At 39.2% G+C, this 25,652-nt stretch overlaps 1 protein-coding gene across 5 annotated transcripts in view; it reads right to left on the bottom strand.

Annotated features, from left to right (window-relative positions):
* PALLD (palladin, cytoskeletal associated protein) overlaps positions 1 to 25,652 on the bottom strand; it is a 409,145-nt gene that overhangs the window by 291,147 nt on the left and 92,346 nt on the right. The window lies entirely within an intron of this gene.

The following is a 25,652-nucleotide window of genomic DNA, read 5'->3' as shown; positions in this document are numbered from 1 at the left end:
CCCTTTTAGTCTTGTGCGTAGCTAGAATTGCCTCTGCCAGGCAGATAAAGAACACTCAGTGATGTGAAAACCCAGCTGGGGTGGGCAGCTGATAACTAAATGTTCAGACCATCTGGCCAGCTCCAGGTATTGCCTCCTCCACCACCCTCCCCAGAGAAGCTTCCACAGTGTGGGCAGAGTCCTCAAGGGGCAGGGTCACCTGTTCGAGAAGAGGGGAATGCTAAACCCAAAGTGACTGTGCCCAGAGAGTAACATTTAGGAACTATGAGCCCTTCTCTGGGAAGGGCACAGCCTGAGACCCTGGCTTTCACCCCTCTTGCCAGAGATACTTTTATCCACCAAGGAAATTAATGCCCTCAGAAGAGTAAGTGCTCTCAGTAAAAACATGGAGACTGCTAAAAAAATAATAAGAAAAATCTCAAGAGGAAGAACTTTCCCAGATGGAGCATACCTGATGGGCTGGAGAAATTAAAAAGTTTAAAATAAGGACACATCACATATTCTCAGAGGTGAAGGAAGAGATTGAGGACATGAAGCAGAAATAAGCAGTTATGCATTACCAATTAGACCTATTCAGTAGGAAAGTATACTGGTTTAAATAAATATCATCAATGAACCCAATGATGGATTTTTTAAAAGATTTTATTTATTTATTCATGAGAGACACAGAGAGAGGGAGAGGCAGAGACACAGGCAGAGGGAGAAGCAGGCTCCATGCAGGGAGCTGATGTGGGGCTCAATCCTGGGACCCAGAATCACACCCTGAGCTGAAAGCAGACGCGTCACCACTGAGCCACCCAGGTGTCCTGCCAATGATGAATTGGACATAGAAAATGAGTTAGTGTACAAAAAGACTGGAGTGCAGAATTGTTCGAAGGAACTGGAAAGGAATAAGGAAATAGAATCTATAACAGAAAATGAGGGGAGTCTGGGTGGCTCAGTTGCTTAAGTGTTGACTCTTGATTTCGGCTCAGGTCCTGAGATTGAACCCCAGGTAGGGCTCCATGCTGGGCATGGAGCTTGCTTAAGGTTCTCTCTCTCCCTCTCCCTCTGTGCCAAAAGAAAACGAAGCATTATATAGGACAGGAGAACCACACTGATACAGAAGCAATCCCAGAAGAAGAGAAGAGAAGAGAATAAATGGAAGGGATGACACGTTTAAAGAAAAAGTAACAGAGATTTTCCAGATTTAAGGAAAATTTTTTTCAGTAAAAAATCACAGATTCAGAAGGTTCTGAGCTGCTTGAGATAGGTCTTGGGTCCCATGTCACATCCTCCTAGCCCAAATTTTATGCTAGCCATTGCTCGTAGCTCCCTGCAAGTATACCTGGACAGCATCTTCCCTAACTGCCCTGAGTATCTCTTGCTTTCTGCTCCCAGGTGTCTCTGATGCGTGGCTAGAGATCATGCTGGAACATCCTCAGCACTCACTGGGCAACATTTGTCCGATGGGTAGGTGGGACCAATGAATAAACGCACCTTTCTTTAACCTATCCGTTGGAGAGCCCTGAGCTAGATTGTGGAGATATCCTGAAGGGGTCCCAGTGGGGACAGTCCCGGGTCATGAACTGGAGCACCCTTCCTCGTACCAGCTTTTTTACTCACCCCAATCCTCCATTCCTATTTCCTAGGATCACTGAGGAGTCAAGCTGCCATGGAGCAAACACCAGTAGCTCCCTTAGGGCATACTCCTGTTCTTTGAAAAAAAAAACAAAAACAAAACCCCTAATGATTTAAGCCACTGAAAATTGGGTTTTCTATTATTCACAGGTAAACACAATTGCAGCTCATCTACTCTTGACACGAGGCATAGCCAATGCCTGTGTCTAGAGGAAGCTAGCCTCTGCTGCTGAATGTTTCAATTCAGGATAACTCTTGCTTCCCCCCAGCTTTATGGAGAGGCAATTCTCTCGAGTCCCTTGGAAAGCATTTTACTCAGCTCAGCAGACGACAGGAAGGAAGAGGGGGTGGGTGTTGAGGCAGGAACTGGAAGAAACCCTGGGTGCCTCATGGGGATGGCCCCTTTGTGGAAAAGTGCAATGATTTCAGCAAGACAAAATTCAGTAAGGCAAAAAGTATTTCCAGCTTTTCCCCTTCCTTATCTTCTACTATCCCACGCCTGTCATACTGATCAGAGCAGTGGGTAGGGAAAAATGAAAGATACAAAAAATAAAAATAAAAAAAAAAAAAGGTGCCAGAGTGATTCCTATAAATTGGGCCATAGAGAAAAGCAAACAAGAAACCAAAACAAGGACAGCAACAAATAGCTCTGGATGTGGAAGGACTAAGAGAAAGAAAAAAGAGAGATTGGGGAAGGAAAAAAGAGCAATCTAGTAAAGATGTTTGAAAGTTTTGATGTGTGTCATATGATGCCATTCCTCCTCTTAGCTGCTCTGAGAATCTTCAGCAAGCGCTTAATTCTATTTCAAGGATTTTGGTTATGGATTTGTGTTTGAGAAGCAGTATCACGCTGATATGGGTCATGAAGTCTCAGTCTCATGCAGATTAACAATCTAATATTTCATGCACGTTATAGTGTTTGAGAGGAGAAAATCAAACCACCTTGAGATGCAGATAGGGGCTCACCAGGTGAACAGTGAGGCCTGCCACAGGCATGCTTCAGATTTGTGCCTGGGAAAAGCTGCAGACTGCTTTAGCTACAAACCATGTCGTGACTTACATTCACAAACCCCTAGTTGTTCGCTCAAGGGCTCCTGCCAGACCCCACGTTGATAGGTGCTGCTCCTGATATAGTGTGATCCTGCTTTAAGGCCACAGCTAGTTACTTGAGGGATGGGCATCTGGTGAGATGGACCAACCAGATTCTTCTCTCAGGAATTGGAGAAATAAAACCCACAAAGTAAGTAGCCAACTCTTTGGTATAATATGCAAACTTGGGAGCAGCTCATATCTCAACATCTTCCCATGCCTTATTTACATCTTTGGAACTGAATGTTATAAGCAAGGGGAAAATCTCAGCTTCTTCCCTAAGATGGGTTCCTTTAATCATCTCCCCAGCGTTGTAGGTTTTACAGGGTGGGCATCAGGTCCATATAGTCAATATTCCTGACCCAGGTACAACCTCAAGTGTTCAACCCCAAGCTCTCATCTTTTCTTAGAACAAATAGTTTGTAAGAAAACTGACTCTGAGGGAGCTGCATCTGGAATTATGGAACCTCTTCCCCTCCAACTGAGCCAGGGCAAGGAAGGCATAGCTGAGATGGTCCCCTTGGGTAGTTGGGCTCTGAAAGCAATAACAGCTACCAATACTGAAACATTCACGTGTTTCGCCAACTGGCAAGTAACAAAGAAATGGCCCCAAATCACATTTAAGGATGCTCAAGTTCCCTGATAATCAAATTACAAGTTAAAACAGGTTTTTATTTCTGCCTCTCATACTGATAAGGATTAAGACAATTTCTACTTTACAGATGAAACCATGGAGAAAGAACAGTATTTACAGGAGTATACACAAATACAATGATTTTGGAAGGCCTTTTGGCCATTCCTATAGCAATTTAAAACATTTATACCCTTTAAAAAATTACATTTCTAGAAATGTATTCTAAGATAATTAGGCAAACTTTTAAAAATCTACAAAAAGGGCTGCCTGGGTGGCTCAGTAATTGAGCATCTGCCTTTGGCTCGGGGCATGATCCAAGTCCCACCTTGGATTCCTTACGGGGAGCCTGCTTCTCCCTCTGCCTGTGTCTCTGCCTCTCTGTCTCTGTGTCTCTCATGAATAAATAAATAAAATCTTTTTTAAAATGTACAAAAATCTACATTTGCTTTTGCACAGCAGAAAGTCTGAATACCAAAGTATGAACAGTATATTCCTCTGGTGGCAAGAATACATGTTTAATATACTTTATGCTATTTGAAATTGTTTATAAGACAAAACAATTCTCTTTTATTTTACAGGGTAATGATGGTGCCAAGAATATAGTTGGTAGAAGCTACAGAGACCAGAGAGCGGAGGCAGTGGTGCAGGAATGCCCATTGCAATCCCCTGGATGTGTGAAGCCAGGTCTCCAGAAAGCTCTGTGGGGCCCATCCTTGGTCCAGACTCCATTGTCTAGTCTGTGGATCATTTTCTTGGATTCTACTAACATTCATCACAGCCCTCAGGTTCCTTTGCTTTAACACTGGCCTGGTGCTTGTTCTCAAGCAACTGACTGTGTACTGACCATTGGCTGGCCACATTTTCTTCATGCTTAATCCTTTCAATTTTGGGGGATCATTCATTGGAGACTAGATGGCCTACTTAGTCACTGGTCATGAATGTAACAGCAGTTTTTGAAGACTTTGGACTTTTATTTAGAATCACCTAAAGAACTTTGACAGATACAGATTCCATCCAGAGAGTCTGTCTAACTGGTCCAGAAGGGGGGGCGAGGCATGGGTAATTTAAAAAATCTCCCCAGTGGATCTGATGAGCAGCCAGGTTTGAGAACCTCCACTGCAGGAGCTAAAAACACAGTGCCCAAGTCCAAGCATAAATGAGATTACTCAATCATTTGGAGTGACCCCCAGAAACATCCCATTAAGGTGGGTAATTACTTGCTTGATCATGCTCCTGAACTGGAGGAGCAGTTTTCAACAAAAGCATACTCTCAGAAGTGTCTAAATGAAGGATTCTAATAATAATTTAAAAAGCAACAAAATCCTTTCTCACTTTGTGGTGTCTTTCTCTCTTCTGATGAGCAAAATCGTAGAGGGCAGTCAAATAATCATTTGACCAATGTATGCTATATTTCCATTTGCAGGAACAACACAGCGTCGCAGAAAACCATATCAGTTGAGAACTTTTGTTTTTTACCCTCTATCTGCCTCACTGAATAGGACTGAGTCTGCCAATCATTCTCTCAGAGACTCATTAGGCCTGTGTCTGAATTTCGGATGAATCACCACCAATGGCATCGGTAGGTAGCAAGCATTTCCCCAGCAAAGTCCTTTCCATCTCTCACAACAGGAATTCTCAGAGACATGCACTTTATTCAAACCTTTTGCTGTTAATATTCATATTGCAAAAGAATAAATTTACACTTTATAGAAATATTATCTTAGTTTCCTCTAATTTCTCTGGCTTAGTTAAGCATTATTAGCCTGCTAATGTAACTTTTTTGTTATATCTAGTTATACTCAAATTCAGACACTATTTTAGCATTTTTTCCAGTTATTGGGCTTACCATTAAAATGGCCACGTTATATGTTCCATTTATAAGATCTTAGGAGATTTCTCTGGATGTTGGTTGCTTCTGAGGATATATTGAGACCTCTCCTTTGATTGGCTTCTTATCTTGTTCAAACTAAATGAGAACTCAGGGGATGGATGGATGGTTTGCACTTAGTTCCTGTCACAGTGCTTGACTGAGAGAGAAATTTGGCTTGAGATCAAGTATCTTTTTGTTCTTTTAGGTTGGTTTATGTGACACTCCTAAAGTTACTGCCTAAGCCTCAGCTTCTATGGTATTAGTCAGGCTTGCTTACCTTCTTTTCTCTCCTTGTTTCTCACTGTAGCTCTCATAAACTCATTTCTTAACAGAGTTTTCAGTTATTTTCTTGAATTTCTAGAAGATAAGGAGCCTAATGTAGGGTAGCATTACTAGATTATCTTCCATGATTAATCCCCCAAAATACTTCTGGATATAAAAGATTTCATGCTCAAGCATGTTTGAAAATGCTGCAGGACTCTCTCTTGGAGATTTACAAAGCACATTAGCATATATATATGCTCTGAAATATTTGCAACTTTTAAAAAATCCCCCAAACTATTTAGCTTTGTTTAATTCCAACATTTCCCAAACTACTTTGGCCATAGAACATACCCCCTTTTTTTTGCACCATGTGGACATTTTGGGAAATACTGAAGAAACAGACCAGGTCCACTTTTACCAGCTGCACATTAGGGAAGTCACTAAGCTTTTTAAAACATACTGGCCAGGGAAGCCTGGGTGGCTCGGCGGTTTAGTGCCACCTTCGGCCCAGGGCCTGATCCTAGAGACCCAGGATCGAGTCCCACGTCAGGCTCCCTGCATGGAGCCTGCTTCTCCCTCTGCCTGTGTCTCTGTCTCTCTGTGTCTCTCTCTGTGTGTGTCTCTCATGAATAAATTAAAAAAAAAAAACAAAACTTACTGGCCTCCTATGTCTATGTGTGTATGTGTGTGTGTGACTCTGTTACATGTGTGTCCATGTGTGCATACATGCACACAGAGATATGCATACACACACACATGAAAACCTCTCTGGAGCCCAAGTGTGCATTTTAAGTCCCATTATCACAGTCAGCCAAGTTTCTTTTCTTTTCTTTTCTTTTCTTTTCTTTTCTTTTCTTTTCTTTTCTTTTCTTTTCTTTTCTTTTTTAAAGGTTTTATTTATTTATTCATGAGAGGCACAGAGAGAGAGGCAGAGACACAGGCAGAGGGAGAAGCAGGCCCCATGCAGGGAGCCTGATTCGGGACTCCATCCCAGGTCTCCAGGATCACACCCTGGACCAAAGGCGGCACTAAACCACTTAGCCACCTGGGCTGCCCACAGTCAGTCAAGTTTCAACAAAGCCTCTGACTGAGCATGGTCCCCAGTCCTCACTGTACATGTTGGAAAACCTTGCCCAGTTAGCTGATCTGATATGGCTGATTCTGTGTAGTACTGGGAGCCCTGCAGCCTCTCACCCTGAGGAGCCAGGCTAAGGGTACCACCCTCACCCTCACCCTCACCCCCACCCCAACCAAGGGTGTGTACTCCACCCTGAGAGCAGGAACCACTCAGAGAGGCTCCTATCTAACCACTGAGAGGGTGATTTCCCCTTTGGAGAGACCCCATGTATGTGCTGCAGCATTATTTGAAATCAGGCCAGCCCACATTATCCCCCTAGTTTTAAGAAAACAAAACAAAACTAGAAATCTCCCAAAACTTCTTGCCTCATTTGTAAAGAAAGGAATAATACCTCTCTCTACGAGCTTTTGAAAACACTTTTTAACCTGAGGATTACTATAAAAATAGTAAGGAACATCCTGAGCAAAATGTAATGAACAAACTTAAACAGAATGAAGATGAAGATTTTTTGTATTTTGAAAAATAGTTCTTTCCTATAGCTATTGATGAGCTGTAATTAACTGTTATTGGTAAAAATATATATTCATAATTAACTAGACATTTTCATTTGATTAGTCTTCTGTAAAGTCTAGTCAGAAGGAAATCAATAGGGGCTCCTGGATGGCTTAGTGTTTGAGCGTCTACCTTTGGCTGGGATCGTGATCCCTGGGTCGTGGGATTGAGTCCCTGCATCAGGCTCCCCGTGGGAAACCTGCTTCTCCCTCTACCTATGTCTCTATCTCTCTCTTTGTGTCTCTCATGAATAAGTAAGTTTAAAAAAAAAAAAAGAAATCAATAGCTTTAAAAATACTTCAGAATATAAAGTCTATTATTAAATAGTCTTAGATGAGGAAATAAACTGCTGGTTATTTTTTTTAAGATTTTATTTATTTATTCACAAAACACAGAGAGAGAGAGAGAGAGGCAGAGACATAGGCAGAGGGAGAAGCAGGCTCCATGCAAGGAGCCTGATGTGGGACTTGATCCCAGGACTCCAGGATCATGCCCTTAAACCAAAGGCAGATGCTCAACCACTGAGCCATCCAGTTGTCCCTGGTTTTTTTCTTGAGAAAATAAATTCCAGGACATTTTGAATTATAACTTAGCCAGGTCAAGAATGTTTAAATGGCCTATTAAAATGTTGATAAACATTGGAAATTTCCAGATGGCACTGGGTTGCACAGGGTCTTTCAGAGATCCTCCATAGTCAGTCCATAATTTAGAAATCAATGTGGACTTGATAGGAACAGAATTTCTATTTAGAGTGGTTAATCCATGCCTGGGATATTACTGTATAGTTTTAATACATTCAGCCAGTTACATTCTCCCTAAAGCTGCCTTCCAGGAGCCACTTTTTTTTTTTTTTTTTTTGCAGCTCCAGGGAGATAATATTTCCCTATTTTTCAAGGTAATTTGTATTTTTGTTTTCCTTATAGCTTCTGAAATGGCTGAGAAGGAGTCTGGACACAGGGTAATAGAGGTGAGGATGCGGTGAGAAAATTGCTGGATTTCAGCCAACATAGGGATAAATCCATTTGTGCCTTCACACCTGGTAGTATTTTTATGTGGGTTCCATTCCTACTTTATTCTAATTATTGGAATGTAGCTCAAAGCTCACATCCTACAGAAAGTCTTCTGGGTTCCTTGTGTCTCTGCATTCTTACGAACGTGAATACATTTCTCTATAGTAGTTGTCACACTGGATAATACTTGTTTATTCACCTGTGTATTGCCATCACTACACTCTAAGCTCCTTGGGGTCAGACGCTGTGTGTTAATGTGTATTTATTTCTAGCATGTAGCCTCATATTTAACACTTAGTAAATGTTCATCATTGAATGGCTGAGTGAATGGTTTATAGACTGCTCACCAGGCAAGTATATTGCCCTCTTTTGACAGATACTTGTCTTTTCCAAGATCTCATTCCCAATGATTCAATTCAGGTTTTCAATGCTTAGGTGCCATATTTTGTCTTATGACTCTGCCACTCTTGCCCCACCTGCCAGACCAACTCTCTGACCCAAATATTGACCTTTACCGTCTTGCTAGTAGCCACAAGAATGCTCTATTCTGAATTGTGACTTTCCTATTCATTTGCCCCCTCTTGTCTTGTTTTGATCAGTTGGAGGCACACAGAAAGTACAGTGGGCAGAGAGGCAGAAGTGGAGAGGCTCTGAAAGATGGCCCCTGGAGGGCAGAAATTATGCCCTAGGACACTAAGTAGAGAACTATTTCTGGGCCCTCTAGTCCTTAGGTGTTCTTTTCCAGCAAGGAATGGATTCCCCCTTCTCCAGTCTGGGTTGTGCAACTGCTGAGGCTTTGCTTTTTCTCCTTTCCCTTTGTGTCCTTGCATTAAATTTCTATCATTTAAGCTGATCTAAGCACTTTAGGTTACAAGACAATGCCTTTTCATTCCTATTTTTACAGATCAGAGAGCAGGAGTGAGACATGGTTTTGTACATATTATTTTTCCCTGGGGTACACCTAAAGCTCTAAGGCAACTTCCTTTTCTTTCTTTCTTTCTTTCTTTCTTTCTTTCTTTCTTTCTTTCTTTCTTTCTTTCTTTCTCTCTCTCTCTCTTTCTTTCTTCTTTTTTTTTTAAAGATTTATTTATTTGTTTTAGGGAGAGAGATAACACAAGCAGAGGGAGAAGCAAAGGGAGAAGGAGAGAGAGAGAGAATCCTCAAGCAGACTCCCCACTGAATGCGGAGTCCAATGTGGGGTTCGATCCCATGACCCTATGATCATGACCTGAGCTGACATCAAGAGTCAGACCCCAACCAACTGAGCCATCTGGGCCCTCTCTAAAGCACATTGCTTAGTGTGGTCCTGAATCATGTGGTGGTGGTGGTGATTCTAACAAGTTCTGCGTGGCATTCTTACACATGTGAAGTTTAAGAATCACTACTCTCTAATGACATATGGATTGAGCTAATGCCCCAGAGGTTTCCTGGACCAAAGTGACCAACAACTAGTCTTGTTCCCCTGAAAGCCATTCATGCCCAAACAATTCTGCTCTGAAACAAGCTGCTCAATCTTTTTTATTCTGTCAAGCTACAGATCTGTTATGTATTGGATTTTTAAAAGTAAATAATTTGTCAAAAAGCTAGAATTTTTAGACTAGCTTGTAACTAGCTAAGATTTTTTTTTACTAGCTAAGATTAAAAAAAAAAAAAGGTCTATGACAAATCCAAACTTGCAGGAGAGAAAACATTGAGACATAAGGAAATAGTGATAAATCACTGATTTCTTAATATCCTTGTGTCATTTAGTAAAGTATGCTAAAGACGGCTCTCAGGCAAGCCTGCACGTTCCCCTCTCTCCTCAGGCAAAGTTGACATTGTTTAGATATTATATCCTTCTTTAGGAGTTGCCTTTTTCTTTTTAAGGAAGACACTCTTGCAAATGTTCTTGAATACAATCATCACTCTTACCTGAGATGACTAGAAGTCTTCTGGTCTCTAGTACTCCCTTAGCAACCACCTGAAGGCTAGAATTTCTTTATATCCTCTATTTAATCATGATGCCTTCTCCTCCATAGAATGACTATTCTGTTTTAGAACAAAATACACCTGAAGTAGTTCCAATCATCCAGTCATCATATTTTATTCTACTAAGGCATTATTCAAGAAATCTTGACAAATTCTGAAAGTTCTGGTTGCAAGATTAATACAGAGCAATCAGAAACAAAACCCTGTTTCAATAAAAGAAATATATCCTATATATATCTCTATAGAGATATTCTATATGTCTCTACATGTCTATATATAAAGAGATATAGAATATATCTCTTTTATTATAGATATAGAAAATAAAAGAGAATAGCTAAAAATTGATTAGGTCATTTCACAGCAGGGATTCTCTAAGGGATACTTTTATTTAATGTTTTAAAAAAGATGAGTTTAAAGAGAAAAAGTAGTTATTGATGCATAAGAAATTTGATTAGCAGTTGTAAATATTTTTGTTATAAAACCAAAACATTTTCTTTAAAAAAAAGGAAGGAATAGTGCTAAAATATACAAAGATTTACGAATAGAAGTTCTCTGTCCCCTTAGTTCAATCCCTAGAGGTAGTCATTATTAATAGTAGGATATATCCCTGCCCAGAAATTTTCTACATAAATATAATACATAGGAAGTCAGTTATGGCTGAACTATATATACCATTTTATAATTTACTTTTTTCACTTAAAATATAATTTGGATAACTGTATATATGGTATCTATAAATTATTCTTAACTTTTTTATTCAATAACTATAAAGCAGGGATGCCTGTGTGGCTCAGCGGTTGAGCATCTGCCTTCTGCTCAGGGCATGATCCTGAGGTCTGGGGATCTAGTCCTGTATTAGGCTCCCTGTGGGGAGCCTGCTTCTCCCTCTGCCTGTGTCTCTGCCTCTCTGTGTCTCTCATGAACAAATAAATTTAAAAATCTTTAAAAAATAACTATATAGTATATCATAGCATAGACATCTATAACTAAGTCTATTAATCTTCTAATACTTTGGGTGTTTCCAATTTTTCCCTCTGTTACAAGCAATCCGTCATGGAATATTTTTGTAACATAAAATTTTGTTCCTTTTTAAGGGTCTATGTAGAATGAATTATTAGACATTCTAAATTTTGTCAATATTGCTAAATTGTTCTACAAATACATGATTAGAATTTCTACTTTCACCATAAAGGTGTGTGAACTAATTAATCTTCAGCTTCAGATCACCTCACTTCCATGGGCTTCTTCCAAGCCTTGAAATGTGCAGATGTTTCTAATATTTGTATAAAATAAGCACAAGTAAGATATTTTAACTACAATTGCTTATGAGTACTAGTTCTTTACTTTGACTTCCCTGCTGTCACACCCATCACATGCTAGGTGGAGTTAGAGGGACTCTTGTGTATTTTGGAGACCAGGCTTAGGGAAGATTGAGTTGGGAATACACCATTTTAAATGATTTTTTTAAAATTAGGCTCCATGTCCAGCGTGGAGCTCAACATGGGGCTTTAACTCATAACCCTGAGATCAAGACCTGAGTTGAGATCAAAAGTCAGATGCTCAACAGACTGAGCTTCCCCTGGGAAGACACCATTTTAACTAAGTTGTAAAGGCCCTTTTGAAGATTTCAATATAGTAAATGATAAATTATAGGTTCCTGATATTGATAGGAAAAGTCTCTATTATGGGCATCTTTAAAGTTACTTATTAAATAAATTAAATTCAGATTAAAAATTAATGGAATATGAAACCAAAGCAATAAAGATGAATGGTGAAACCAATAAAAGTTATTTTGAAATAAAGAAATGAATTGTTTAAAAAAACAAAAAAAAAGGAGATGCTGAAATCACTCCAAAAGCAGTAATTCTTTAAAAGGATACAATGCATTTTAAGTAGGAGTAGTGAAGAGACTATTGGCTTATTTGATGATTAAATTTATGAAAAACAGTGAATCATATAAATACTTTAAAAATGATTCAGTTTCTTGTTGCTTTGACAGGAAATGCTGACATGGACAATAACATAAAAGCTCAAAGTACACCACTGTGACAGGATATCAAACCAAGAGAGTGCCATCAATTCAAAAAGTCATTAAGGGTGATTAGCCACCCTGGAACAACATTTGAAATTCCCTGAAATATTACAGATCTGTGTGAAAGGACTTTTAGAAGTTTTCTAAAATTCCAGATTTAGGTATCCTTAAAAATTTATGTGACATTTCCAATAGGTTGAGAGTCTGAAAGAAACTTTTCTGAACTATCAAAAATTTAAAAAATTTTGATCAACCATGACTTCTATTTCTATTTTCTCTATGTCAATTGTAAAATTGTCACATGAAATGACAATAAGAAATTCAGGTAAAGGGATGCCTGGGTGGCTCCACAGTTGAGGGTCTGCCTTCCGCTCAGGGCGTGGTCCCGGAGTCCTGGGATGATTCCTATACCAGGCTCCCCAAAGGAAACCTGCTACTCCCTCTGCCTGACTCTGTGCCTCTCCCTGTGTGTCTCTCATGAAAAAATAAACAAAATCTTTTAAAAAATAAAGGAAATGCAAGTAAAAAGGTGTTACAGAGATATGCCAGGCAGTGAATTAATATAAATGTTATTTTTCTAGATTTTACAACGTTTGTGGTGTTTGTTATCTTTTGAAAGCTTATAGGTCATTGGAATTCTTTTCATTCTAAGTTAAATTTCAAGTTTTACTTAAGAGTGTATTATTTTTCTGAAAGAGGCCTCCAAAATTGCATGAGTTTCAGGCACAAATGTTGGATCTGCCCCTGAGTTTATAAGAGATACTGTCTCCCCATGTTCTTGCCAATATTAGGTAGTATTAAAATTTTTGTACTTGCCAATTTAAGTAATATATGGTGTATATCCATTGTATGTTGTTGTAATTTATATTTAATTATAAGTTAAATTGAGAATTTTTTGTATAATTATTTTCTCTAGATTTTCCTGTTCATTTTCTTTGCCTCCCATGTATTTTTTTAATGTTGTCTGTGAGAACTCTGGGTATAGCACAGTTCTCTAGGCTGTCAATCATATTGCAGATCCTTTCCCCAGTTATTGTTGGTCTTTTATCTTTGCCTATAGTGTAATTTTATTCTCTCATTCAAAAACGTTTCTTTTTTTTTTTTTTTTTTTTTATTAAACATACCAATTGACAGCATTTTGAAAACAGTACAGGCACTGCATGTAATATGTTGAGGCTCAGATAGGGGTTGACTCAGCTAAACACCTTTAATGTTAGATGAGATCAGTATAATTTAAGAAACCTCAAAACCCTCAGTACTTTGGCTTACTTTCTCCAGGCAGAGAGATGGTTAAATGTATTTCCTTATCAAGCAAGAATTCTAGGTGTTACCTCATCTTTCCATGCTCTACAAGATCAAATTATACTCTATATTTGAAATGGCTCAGAGAATAGACCCAACCTATTAGACTTTCATTTTTCACTTGTAAGAAGTGACCCTGAAAATACAAACCTAAGCTACTCATGCTGCCGTCTTCCAAAAGTATCCCTGCCTTTATTCTCTCTGGATTGAAATGTCTAGAGGTTATTTCCTAAAATCTTAGTCTATGAATTTTGATGAATGAACAATGACAACCTCATAGAAAAGACAAGAATGCCCTGCAAGGAAACACATTTTCATGTTTATCCAGTAGCCTCCCCCAGGATGACAAATGCTCATTGCTCACCTGGCTTGCAAGCTACTTCTCACCTTTAAGGCCCAATTCAAATGCCACCTCAATACAACATTTCTGGATCTCTAAGGACTAATTATTAACTCTCTCATTGATGTTTTCATAGTATATGGTTGACAGTATCCTTGTAGCAAGTAAGATGTATTACAATGTAATGCATATTATGCATATTTTTTCTCCATCAGACCATGAAATTTTGTAGGTAGGAGTGTGTCTCATTCATCTTTAAATCCACAGAACATGTAGGATTTGGCACATAATAGGTACTAAAGACATTTTTGTGGAATGTGCATAAAATCTAAAAGTATGATTTCAATGGAGGATGGAATAATATATACTCAAACTGCCAAAGAATCTTATTGCAGATACATCTTTTTTTTTTTTAAGATTTTATTTATTTATTAATGAGAGACAGAGACACAGAGGGAGAAACAGGCTCCATACAGGGAGCCCAATGTGGGCCCAATATATATATATTATATATATATAAAACAACAGAAGTGTAGCATGGATTGTTCCGGTGAGAAGCAAAAGTAGAATACTCTGTTGAGTAGGCAAAAATCATGTACTGCAGGGCAGATTTTTTTCTTTAAAGATTTATTTATTTATTTATGATAGACATAGAGAGAAAGAGAGGCAGAGATACAGGAGGAAGGAGAAACAGGCTCCATGCCAGGAGCCCTACGCGGGACTCGATCCCCGGACTCCAGGATCGCCCCCTGGGTCAAAGGCAGGCGCCAAACCGCTGAGCCACCCAGGGAGCCACCCAGGGATCCCCCCAGGGCAGATTTTTATTCTTAGGTTATTCAGATCCTGCACCCTAGTAACTGAGTGCATATCTATACTTACTCTCCAGCTCTGAGGACATGTCCACAGGAATCTGGAGACACCATCTTTCTTCACTATAAATGGGTAAACACATTTACTCCAATATAACCACACTTTATATTAAGTGAAAACTTCTAACATTTATAGAGAGGCATGACTTTGGCATTAAAACGACAGCATACTTACTTTAATAAATATGCACTTATTTAATTATACATAATAAATGTCTTAGACAAAGCCTTCAAAGCCTTTTAAGCATTTGTAGTAAATGATGTGATCTATAGAGGAAAGAAGGTCTTTGGGGTCCACCATACCATGTGCTTCTGGAGTCATCCCATCTGTTTATTATGTAGTTCAGATCTTCTCAATAAATCATTGTGCTTTGGAAGTGTAAGTTTCTCATTTATTCTTCCACACTTGCCAAAGTACAGCAGAGTTGAGAAAGTTATAGTCTGGTATTTAATTGGTTCTAGACGTGCACACTGACAGGTATTGTTAATGAACCCAAGTTATTGATTCAATAAAGAGAGCAAATAACCTCAGGCCCCAAGAATTCATCCTCGTGGAAGTCAAGGACAGATAGAGACTCATTTTGGGTCTTCAATGATGTCTAGTCAATTTATCTAATTCACAGACTTTTGCTCATTAATCATTCACTTGGGAAAAAGAGTCTCACAATGACTAGTTCAAATGCATGTGTCCTTTAGCTGTAAAAGAGATAATTCATTTACTTGGAATAGATAACTCTCCAAGAAGATTCTATTAATTGGGATTCCTTTTGAGAGTCATAAGCCCAGTAAAGTTTCCATAGCAACTCTGACAATTCCACACAGTTAGTTATGTTTATCCTGTTCTTGATCTACTATGCATTTAAATGTATTACAGGATAAACATATACCGAATTTGGTACAGGTTCAAACACTACAGGTATATCAATGCACATGTAACCCATCAGGCATTACTGGCAAATTTCAGAAAGCTTATGTGTCAGTTATTGAATGTTTGACACCAGCTGATGTAACAGCCTCACACTGTGTACTGATCTGTAATATATCCCAACTGAGGACCACATAGGTTAGATCATTCGTTCAAGATCACATAATTGAGCCAGAATTCAAATCCAAGTTGGTTTGACTGCGAATACATGTCCTTTCCATTATGCTGGTTTTGTTAAGTTGTATACCAGTTTGTCGAAAAGAAAAACATTCACTTTCCATATTACAAATACCTGATTTGTGACTACAGGCACTGCTTCCTCTACACACCCCTGCTTTTTTAAGGTTTCTCCTTAAATACCACCCTGCTTATTCTGTCTAGTAACTGAATAGTCAGGAATGATGGTGTCACCTGGGAAGCCTGGTAAGAAATAGTCCTCTTTCCCTAACTCTTCGCATGACTTGCCTTGCCCATTCTCCTGAGCCTTTCTTCAGCCTTTCACTAGGAAGCGATAGGTGAATTCCACCTGAGTCTCTTTCACTTCTATTTACATCATGAGTAAGCAACTGCTTGCCTTCCCTCTTTTTTTCAGTTTGCCTAGTTCTTTAAAGATAATCAAATAACCCTGTTTCCCCGTAATCTCTACTTTGTATTATCTAACTTGTTACTTCCAGACTTTTCCTAATTGTGACTAACAAATACAGAAGAGGCAATAACAATACACCTAAAACCAAGGAGCCATTAATTTCCAAAGCTCTGAAACTACCCAGATGGCTCCTTTCTGCAAGCCTCTAATGAACTTATCTAACCCAATGTCTTTCCACGAGCCCAGCGCTTCTGAAAAATAAAAATAAAAAAGTCACTTTTATGTTTAAAAAATTTTTTAATGGCTATCATTGCCACAGCACTGTTTTCTTCGTTTGTTATTTCAAACTCAAATGTATACAGGGCACTCAACATAACAAATTAGATGAGATTTGGGGGGCATGCTTGCTTTGTAATTTTTTTTTATCATGGAAAATATATTCTGATTCCAAACAACAGAGTGACAAGTAAACTGTAATACATTATTTTAAAAAATGAGGACTCCTTGTATTCTCTTTCATTAGAGACAGATTATCTCCATTTTGATTAGATGTGGATGACCAAGTTGCTATCAGGATCCTCCTGTCTTCTGGCCTTCTCCTCTCCCAGTCTCTGAGTAGATGGTAATTTGGCAAAGAGACCCAGCTGGGAAAGGTTGAGCTTCCACATGGAAGACAACATGTGCTTGTGGTGTGAATTTCAAATCTAAACTTTTGATTATTCATGGTTTTATCTGTACCAGCTTCTCTTTCCTTTTGCTTGGGGATTGGTAATCTCTTTATTAAACAAAGTACTTTCCTTGGCTGAATAGACATACACTGAGTAGGGAGAGTAAGCTGAGGGATTTCTCTTACTCCCTTTAATTAAAGCAGACCCAGCAGAGGGAGGCTGGAGTGAATGGTCCATTATGTTTGAAAGAATCCAAGAACTTTTAGCTGTGGTTGGTTGAAAACAAAGCTTAGTAAAAGAGATGAGAATTTATAAGAGTGGAGAGGTATTAGGATCAAATTAGCCACAAACAGGGGATCCCTGGGTGGCTCAGTGGTTTGGTGGCTGCTTTCGGGGCCAGCACATGATCCTGGTGTCCCAAGATCAAATCCCATATCAGGCTCCTTGCATGGAGCCTGCTTCTCCCCTCCGTGTGTGTCTGTCTCTCTGTGTCTCTCATGAATAAATAAAATCTTTAAAAAAATTAATTAACCATAAACATTTTTAAAATACATATTATGATTTTAAAAATCTAAGAGTCTATAAAATAAAACTTATACCAAACATTATTTGGGAATCAATAATTTCTTTGTGTGTTATACTTCATTAAATCTCTTGTAGTAATCTTTGCATAGTTGACTATTTTTTAAAGGAAGGAGTCAATTATATTACATTTTATTTGACTGTAAATCTCAGAAGCAAAGCCTCAAATCACGTGACTACTTGGCGTGGTTCTAGTCATGTAGGTGTCCTTAAAATTTAAAGCTCAGATCTGTCGGGACAATGACCTAGATTCCTTTTCAAGTTTGGTCCTGTAGGGCTCGTTGCCTCATGCAGCATAATAGCACTATTCTTCATACTTTGTCTTCTAGACAGATCAGACTAAGTTAGTGAAAACATGTTGTAGATTAAATGAACTTAAAAGAAATAAATTCCTACCTCTACAATAGTGATTTGATATCTAAGGACTTAACTACAATAGAAGAAGAAGTGTCAAATGGGAAATATCAAATAAGAGATTTTAACCTGATTTTTTGCTGTAACTTGGTGATCTCCAGGCAGTGGAGTTCCTGAATTTTAGGAACAGACTGATTTATTAAAGTTGTGTACTCCTTTTCCAACAATTGGTTGTTGAGGCACATCTTAGCATGACCCAGCCTGTTGAGGTATCAAAATAAAAACACTTCCAGGTACTTTAGGTTCTGAATAAAGTTTCTCTTGTTTTTGGACACTACTGTTTCTTCCCCCTGTGAATTTAGTTCTCTTATATACATTTCCTGTGGTATTTTGGGACTTCTCTCTTCAAGTTCATAACAATCCATAATAATATTACTAAGAGTAATATTTCCACAGCTAATTTCATTCATCCATATTTTGGAAATTATCTCTTAAATAAAAAAATGCTGTCTTAGGATTATATATTTATGACTTTAAAGCCTTGTCTCTTGTCTTCCCTCTTCTCATTCTTTTTTTTTTTTTTTTAATTTTTATTTATTTATGATAGTCACAGAGAGAGAGAGAGAGAGAGAGAGAGAGAGGCAGAGACACAGGCAGAGGGAGAAGCAGGCTCCATGCACCGGGAGCCCGACGTGGGATCGATCCTAGGTCTCCAGGATCACGCCCTGGGCCAAAGGCAGGCGCCAAACCGCTGCGCCACCCAGGGATCCCCCCTCTTCTCGTTCTTGAAGGAAAATATTCAACATCTCTTTGAAGCTAAATAAAGAATAGTACTTTCTGTCACTAACATAAAAAGAAGGTTTAATTTAAAAAAATTTTTTAAGGAAAGAAGATGTAATAACATTTTTGACCAGTAGTTTTATACCAAAAATCATACCATTTTGGATTTTCTCAAAACATAGTTTGAAAAGATATACTAACATTACATAGAAATAGAAGTAATCCTATACAAATGTAGAGTTGATATTATTGAGTGAATTTCCCAGGTTACACTTAGGGTTGGAGGTGAGATTTTCAAGAAAAGTCATTTGTACTGTTGATAAGAAAAAACCTGTAGTAGGAAAAATTGTGATTATCTTTTGTGGAGTGTCTGCTATAGCCCACGCTATGTTATACATCTACATCTCTAATTCCCACACCAATATTGTAGGGAGATATCATTATCTCCTCATAAACAGAAATCCAAGCCTAGGGAGGACAAGGACTCACTTAGAATTAAATGGCAGGTATCTGGCTCACTCAGTTTTGAACCTATCACCTGACTATAGAGCCCAACCTTTTTGTTTAGAACCCCACCTTGATGCAAACCACAGTTGCTAAAAATTCTGTGAATTTTCAGTAATACTGAAAATTCTCTAATTTCTGAATTAGAGTATTACTGAAATCTCTCTAATGCCATGCACTGTGTAGGGGGAGATGTTGCAGTAATTCTGCTGGCAAGAAGCTGGGAGGTTGCTTAGACAATGATAGAATGGAAAGTATACGCTTTCTAGATCCCCTTCTGAGTGAAGAGAACGCTCTTCATGACCTATTCCATTCCACCCTTTACTCCATGATATTCTGTCCTTCTGCACTGAAGTATAGGCTTGCTTAATAATCAATTAGATCAGTTATTACCAAGACTACAATGTGCTATAAACATCTCCTATAAGCTCAACCAATCCCTTGCACATCCTCTTCCTGGTGGTCTAGGGTAGTCATCAGGAAGCATTCCTTACTTCTACTTAAAAAAAAAAAAAAAAAAAAATCAAAACATTATGCCCTGATACTTAGAAGGCACTAAATATTTGATTTTTTTTTTTAAGATTTTTATTCATTTATTCATGAGAGACAGAGGGAAAAGCAGGCTCCATGCAGGGAGCCTGACTGCGACTGGATTCCGGGTCTCCAGGGTCACGCTCCGGGCTGAAGGCAGTACTGAACTGATAAGCCACCTAGGGTGCCCTAAATATTTGATTGTTAAACAGATGACGTGGATTAGTCAATACTAATCGTTGTATGGAAAGCCCCAGTGCTATCCTTGCGAATTCCTAATGATGTTGTAGCAATGGTAATACTAACTGGCCTCAAAATATCTCTGAGGAAGAGAACTATATGCTGGAAAAATTTTGAAACATAGGCTAGAGGTTAGCTAACATTAAGACTGCTACAGAAGGCTTAAGACTTCTGGTCAACCTGGAGAAAGACCTTGGGGCTAAGTATGCCAGTCCTGGGGGCTCTAGCAATTTCTATCACTATGTAACATTCGGTGCGAAGTGACTTCCTTGTAAAGACAGGCAAAGGACTGAGTTTTATGCTTAGGTTGACCTGGGGCCAAACAGAGGCAGCACACATGTATGCAGAACAGAAGCAAAGGAGATCGTCACAGAAAAAGCAGTCAAGAATTCTCAGAGAATTTCAGGGGTTTAAGTCTTTCCCAGGCATGACACTGGGCAAAGGAGCCCATTAGGCTTGATTCTTTCAGTGGCAAGAAGGTTCACATAATGTCTGGATTTCAATATAACTTAACAACTAACCCTCTCATTTTCAATAGCTCCTCAACCTCTCTTTCCCATCTTTAATATGAGTGTCAGTTCTGAACAGAGTTTTCAACTTGTTTTCCTCAGTCTTGGGCTTTCAAATATGAAGGGATTGGCTTAGCAATACTTTTTTTGGTAATAGGAGTGAGGGGGAGGGGGAACAGTGGACTGGGTTATTTCAGGAAAGATCTCATTGCAGAACACTTGACTGTGAAGCACAGACACAGGTAGTCGCGGGAGGAAATGGATAAGGAATCGCTTTTAAAAAAATGACTCAGAATTCTGACTCAGAGGGGTTTGAGCCAATTTCTGATCTCATCGTGAAGCTTCCTAAAGCACCTGGGCTTTCCTTGGAGGTCTCCTACCTAAGACTGGGGCTTAGGCCACACCTGTTTGGCCCTGAGGGAAAAAGCTGACAAGAGCCCTGCCTGCAATACGATGCAGCTGCTCCCATTAGATCAGGCATGGATCAGAGTGATAACTTTTCTAGAAGCATAATTTACCATGTATTTCAATCATGAATGACAAATTATGGCACATTAAAGTGCTTTAAGAATGATGCAAACTTTCCCCGTTTAGGGAGCCAGTCACAGAACCAGTAAGTTTGTGTTTGATAATAGTTAGCTTTACTCTAGGTATCTAATAGCTGTCCTATTAGAGTTTTACAGAAACTCTTGTTTCAAGTTCAAATTTTGATCCAAATATGAAAACTCACTGTCAAGAAAAAATGAAAGTTCCACAAATTAAGAAATAACTTGAAAAAAAAAGAAAAAAAATTGTATGTAAGATTGTAAATCAAGTCTTTCATAGGAAATGCTTGAAAGAAGAAATTGGCTAGAGGAAAATAATTTTATTTGAAGGGGTATTTGATAGAGATTGAACAGGCTATTCCTTATTATATTTTGTTCTTCCTACATTAAAAAGTTTTAATTTAGTAAAGTAACCTGAGAAGGATTATTAACCAGAGTCTGCGAAAAAAAAAAAATAATAATAATAAGGTATCTTAAACTATTTCCTTTTCTCCATAAAAATCTGTAGACAACCCATCTGGGGTTGATGAGGTGGGCAAATAGACTTTAAGAAGCTCTTGTCTTCCCCTGTCTAATATTTCTTTAACCTTTGAAGATTCTCAGAATGATGGGCCAAATTTATAGCTTATGGGGTTTGGCTCCAGGGATTTTTCACAAATGCAAATTCCCAAACTCCCAGGGCGACCAGTGATCTTGGTAGGAAACTGGGAATGGGGTCAGGGAAGAAAAAAGCAAATCATGACTCAGAATTGCATAAACGTATGAGATCACCACTATTAGGAATGGACACTCCACAGCATTTTCAGATCCTACTCAAGATTGACCCAAATCCAACAGTTAGCAGCAGATTAATCTTAAGAATGACTCAACCAAGTTTCTGAATAAATGAATTTGGCTCTCGAAATGAGCAGCAGAAAACTCACTTCCTGTGACAATCCTCACAGTGTTATCTCCTCCCCCAACTTTGGTCTTCCCCTTCCATTGAATCTCCCCTCACACACCACACCCTCTCTCTGTTCTCCACTGCTTTGTCACGAGTCTTATGTGTACAATTATGCCAAGTGGTGACTGTTCTTTGGCTATGGAGAATGCCAGAGAGTTCCCCCCACTCAACACAGTAAATTCCCCTGTGGAGGGAAAGGTGGGAGACAGTGAAATTCTTATGCCTCTGTGGTGCTGCATAGAGAAATGGCAAAATTCGTGTGAGAGAAGTATAATAGGTAAGAAGGTAGCTGGTGAGGGCTCAACGAGGCTTCACACAAGGCAACCTGAGTGGGGAGGAATTGGCAAAACTGCCCCTAGCAATCACCTTCACCTCTACTCCCCCTCACGCCAAAGCCTCCCTGCACTTTGGAGGTCCTGGCTGAGCCTGTGCTGGGCAGTCTTTCCTGGGAAATCTGGTGAGCTGTCTGCTGCTTCAACCAAGCAGGGCTGCTACTGGATGATGTAAGCAGTTCCTGTTCTTCAAGGGCAAAGGGTGTGTTCTAGCAGACTAAGTAAAAGGTGGAAACTCTTTCACTTTTTATGCAATCATTTGACCAGATGCCACCTATAAGGCCTTCAAAAAATTTTTCCTTTGGGTAATACATTATCACGAAGCTAGAGTTTTCCAAATTCTTAGACTCTTGAAGACCTTTTCAGCTGCTGCCACCACTGGAAAGATGAGCAAATTGTTGTTTTTATCGACACACCAGCATTTTTCAAGTTCAGCACTCCTGCCATTGGGGGGGGGGTGGGGGGATTCTTTGTTGTGGGGAACTTTCCAGTGCATTGTCAGATATTTAGCAGCATGTCAGGCCTCTACCCTCTAGGTGCCAGTAGCAGCTTCCTTTCCCAGTTGCAATAACCACATATGTCTCCGGACACGTACAGATATCTCCTGGGAAACACAATCTCCCTGCCACTGAGAAGCACTGCTCTATACAGGTACCATCCAGGACACAGACTCAGTCTTTTCATCTACCCTCTTGCCATAAGATGTTCTTGGCAGTGTCTCCTTGCCCTGAGGAAACACGTGATTTTTAAAAAGGAAATCCAGGAGAAAATATCTTTAAAATTTACTAAATAAATAAATAAACAAATGGAGAATTGAGAGACCGAACTAATGATTTGGTATGTTAAAGTTTTAAAGACTCCTGGTGTTAACATTAGGCCCATTTCACAGATGCCTGAATCACCCTCAGAAGTATGACCCCTTTGAACCCAGGAAGCAATAGACTCTGCTGCTAGGACCACTGAGGATCATCTGGCTGATGATCAGAAACTGGTTTTATGATTAGAACCCAATTCTGGATTCTAATCTATACGTGGACATTGACTCAACTTACATGTTAGCTTGATAAGTCTATAAATTTCTGGCTACCTCAGTTTTGCCAGTTCTGCTGTAAAGGTAGAGAGGTGCCCCTCTCTCTCCTCCTCACAATTCCTAAATTCATGATCAATCATTGCTAAGATAATTGGGGCTGGCATCCAGACAATAATCAATTCTGGGCTGTGCTGGGTGAAGAAATCTCTAGTATAGGCTCAGTTGAGAAGTCTCATGAGGTGTGTAAGAAATGTGCTCTGTATTCTAAAAAGGGAATGGTTACATAAATTTGGGGTTCTTAATGGTGTACCATGAGTATAGGCAGTACTGATACCAAGGAGTGGAGAATCTCAGCTTGCTTTTTCATGGGGCTGGACTCCTGATTGGCACTGCTTGGATAGAAAGCCATCTCTTGGGCAGCCCCGGTGGCCCAGCAGTTTAGCACTTGCCTTTGGCCCAGGGCGTGATCCTGAGGCCCCAGGATCCAGTCCCACATCAGGCTCCCTGCATGGAGCCTGCTTCTGCCTCTTCCTGTGTCTCTGCCTCTCTCTCTCCCTCTGTCTCTCTCTCTGTCTCTCATGAATAAATAAAATCTTAAACAAAAAAAAAAAGAAAGAAAGAAAGAAAGAAAGAAAGAAAGAAAGAAAGAAAGAAAGCAAGCCATCTCTTTTTTTCAGGTCTCTTGAGGACCCAGAGAGATGATGGGGTGGACTCTCGGTATCTTGAAGTGCTCAAACACTCTGGCTAAATCAAAAACTTTCAAAGTAATTTCTTCCCAACCTCAAAATTACCAGAATATAAGCCAATTGGTAACATCTAAACACAGCTTTAATACAGACAGAGCCACAGTAGTTAGCAACATTCCCCTGTTGGGTTTCAGGGAAGGAATTTATGTAGCCAATGCTGTTTTCCTGACATTCTGTCTAGTAGAGGATTCTAGATCCAGTATTTTTAAATAGTATGTCATTGTGCAAAAATCACAGATCTGGTCTCCAAAGAATGCTAAGAGGATTCCCCAAGGCAACTCTGAGATTGTTATGAAAATTTTGCTCGCATAGGTAGGGGATAGGCGGCTTTGGTTCCACCCTCGCAGGGAGCTTTTCATCAGTTAACTGTGTCTACAATGCTTCCTTGGCTGGTGTCTCTGAAAACAACAGGCTGTCATCAGACTGGCCTTGAGCTCTTGGAATTAAAATGCTTAGGTCATGGGCACACACCGTACCTGCACTGGAGACTGGATTCCTAGTCACTCTCCCTTTCCTCTTCTACGAAAGGGCATTTGCATGTGTAGTCATTACTGTAGGTGACCTGTGGGATGGCTCTAATCCCTACTTCATAAAAAATCTTAGAGCTGTTGGGTTAATGGAGAGAAGTAGGGGTGGAAGTGCAAGACCGGTTTCAAATCTTTTTTTCTGGGACCTACCAATACTATTGAAGTTACATTGCTGGTCACATCTCTCATGTCCTCATCTATGAAATGGATCAATAATGTCTTGCTTCCCCCCTCCTTCCTTCCCCTGCACACATACATTTGACAGAACACATCCTTACATGTTCACACACACTCAGATATTTTATTTATACTGATAACACAGACCACTCACAAGGATGTTATGAGAAATGAACAAGACACTGGCCATGAAACCACTTGGAAAACTGCAATGTGCTCTAAACTCAGTATATATACTTTTATTATGCATCATGGATGGTATATCCTGTGTTCCTTAGATCTTTCAGAGGCTTCTCAGCACATTGAGGTTGCTGTTACATTTGTTATCAAAAACATGAATATCTGTCTTCTTGTCCATTAGAATTTCTACCATACTATGGTAGATGATTTGAATCTTCATCATAAACAACTTTACAGTTATATTGGAACTAGTATAAAAAAGCTAAGGGGGGTGCGGGAATCTCTAATACACATTCCAAATAAATGTACTGTGTGTGTGTGCATGTGGTACTTAGTTGGGGGTATATTTTGCTCACCACCATACTCCTAGTACCTGAGCCAGAATGAATGATAAATAAACGAATGAAAATACACAATAATTTTCCATCAAACTATCCCCCTCAAGTTGATCCATGTTCTTAGCCATCAGAGATTTTCCATCACACATGGTCCACATTTGAATGTTCATATTCAGAACACAGCTGGGTGTTCTTAAAGTTTACTCATTTTTGGATGGCAGAGACAAACCACAGATTGAAATAGAAGACATTTAAACAATGTCCTGACATGCTTTGGTGATTAAGATAGAAACCATTCTTTAGATGCTTTAAAAGTCACTTTATTTTATATATCCCACTTTTCATTAAGCAAATCATACAAATTAAGAGTGTTAGCACATATTCTAATGAAGGATTAAGTTGAAATCTAAATGAAAAGATGACAAAATACAAAATAATTATTTTTGGTTGAGATCCCAAAAAGATGATTCATGATCATATTTCCTTAAAATTGTATTTGTTTAATATGAGAGACCCAGTAAATGTAT

Source organism: Canis lupus, chromosome 25 (assembly GCF_003254725.2).
Source record: "Canis lupus dingo isolate Sandy chromosome 25, ASM325472v2, whole genome shotgun sequence".
NCBI classification, from domain to species: Eukaryota; Metazoa; Chordata; class Mammalia; order Carnivora; family Canidae; genus Canis; species Canis lupus.
Note: the sequence above shows the minus strand (reverse complement) of the source record. Positions and strands in the feature narration are given on the sequence as shown.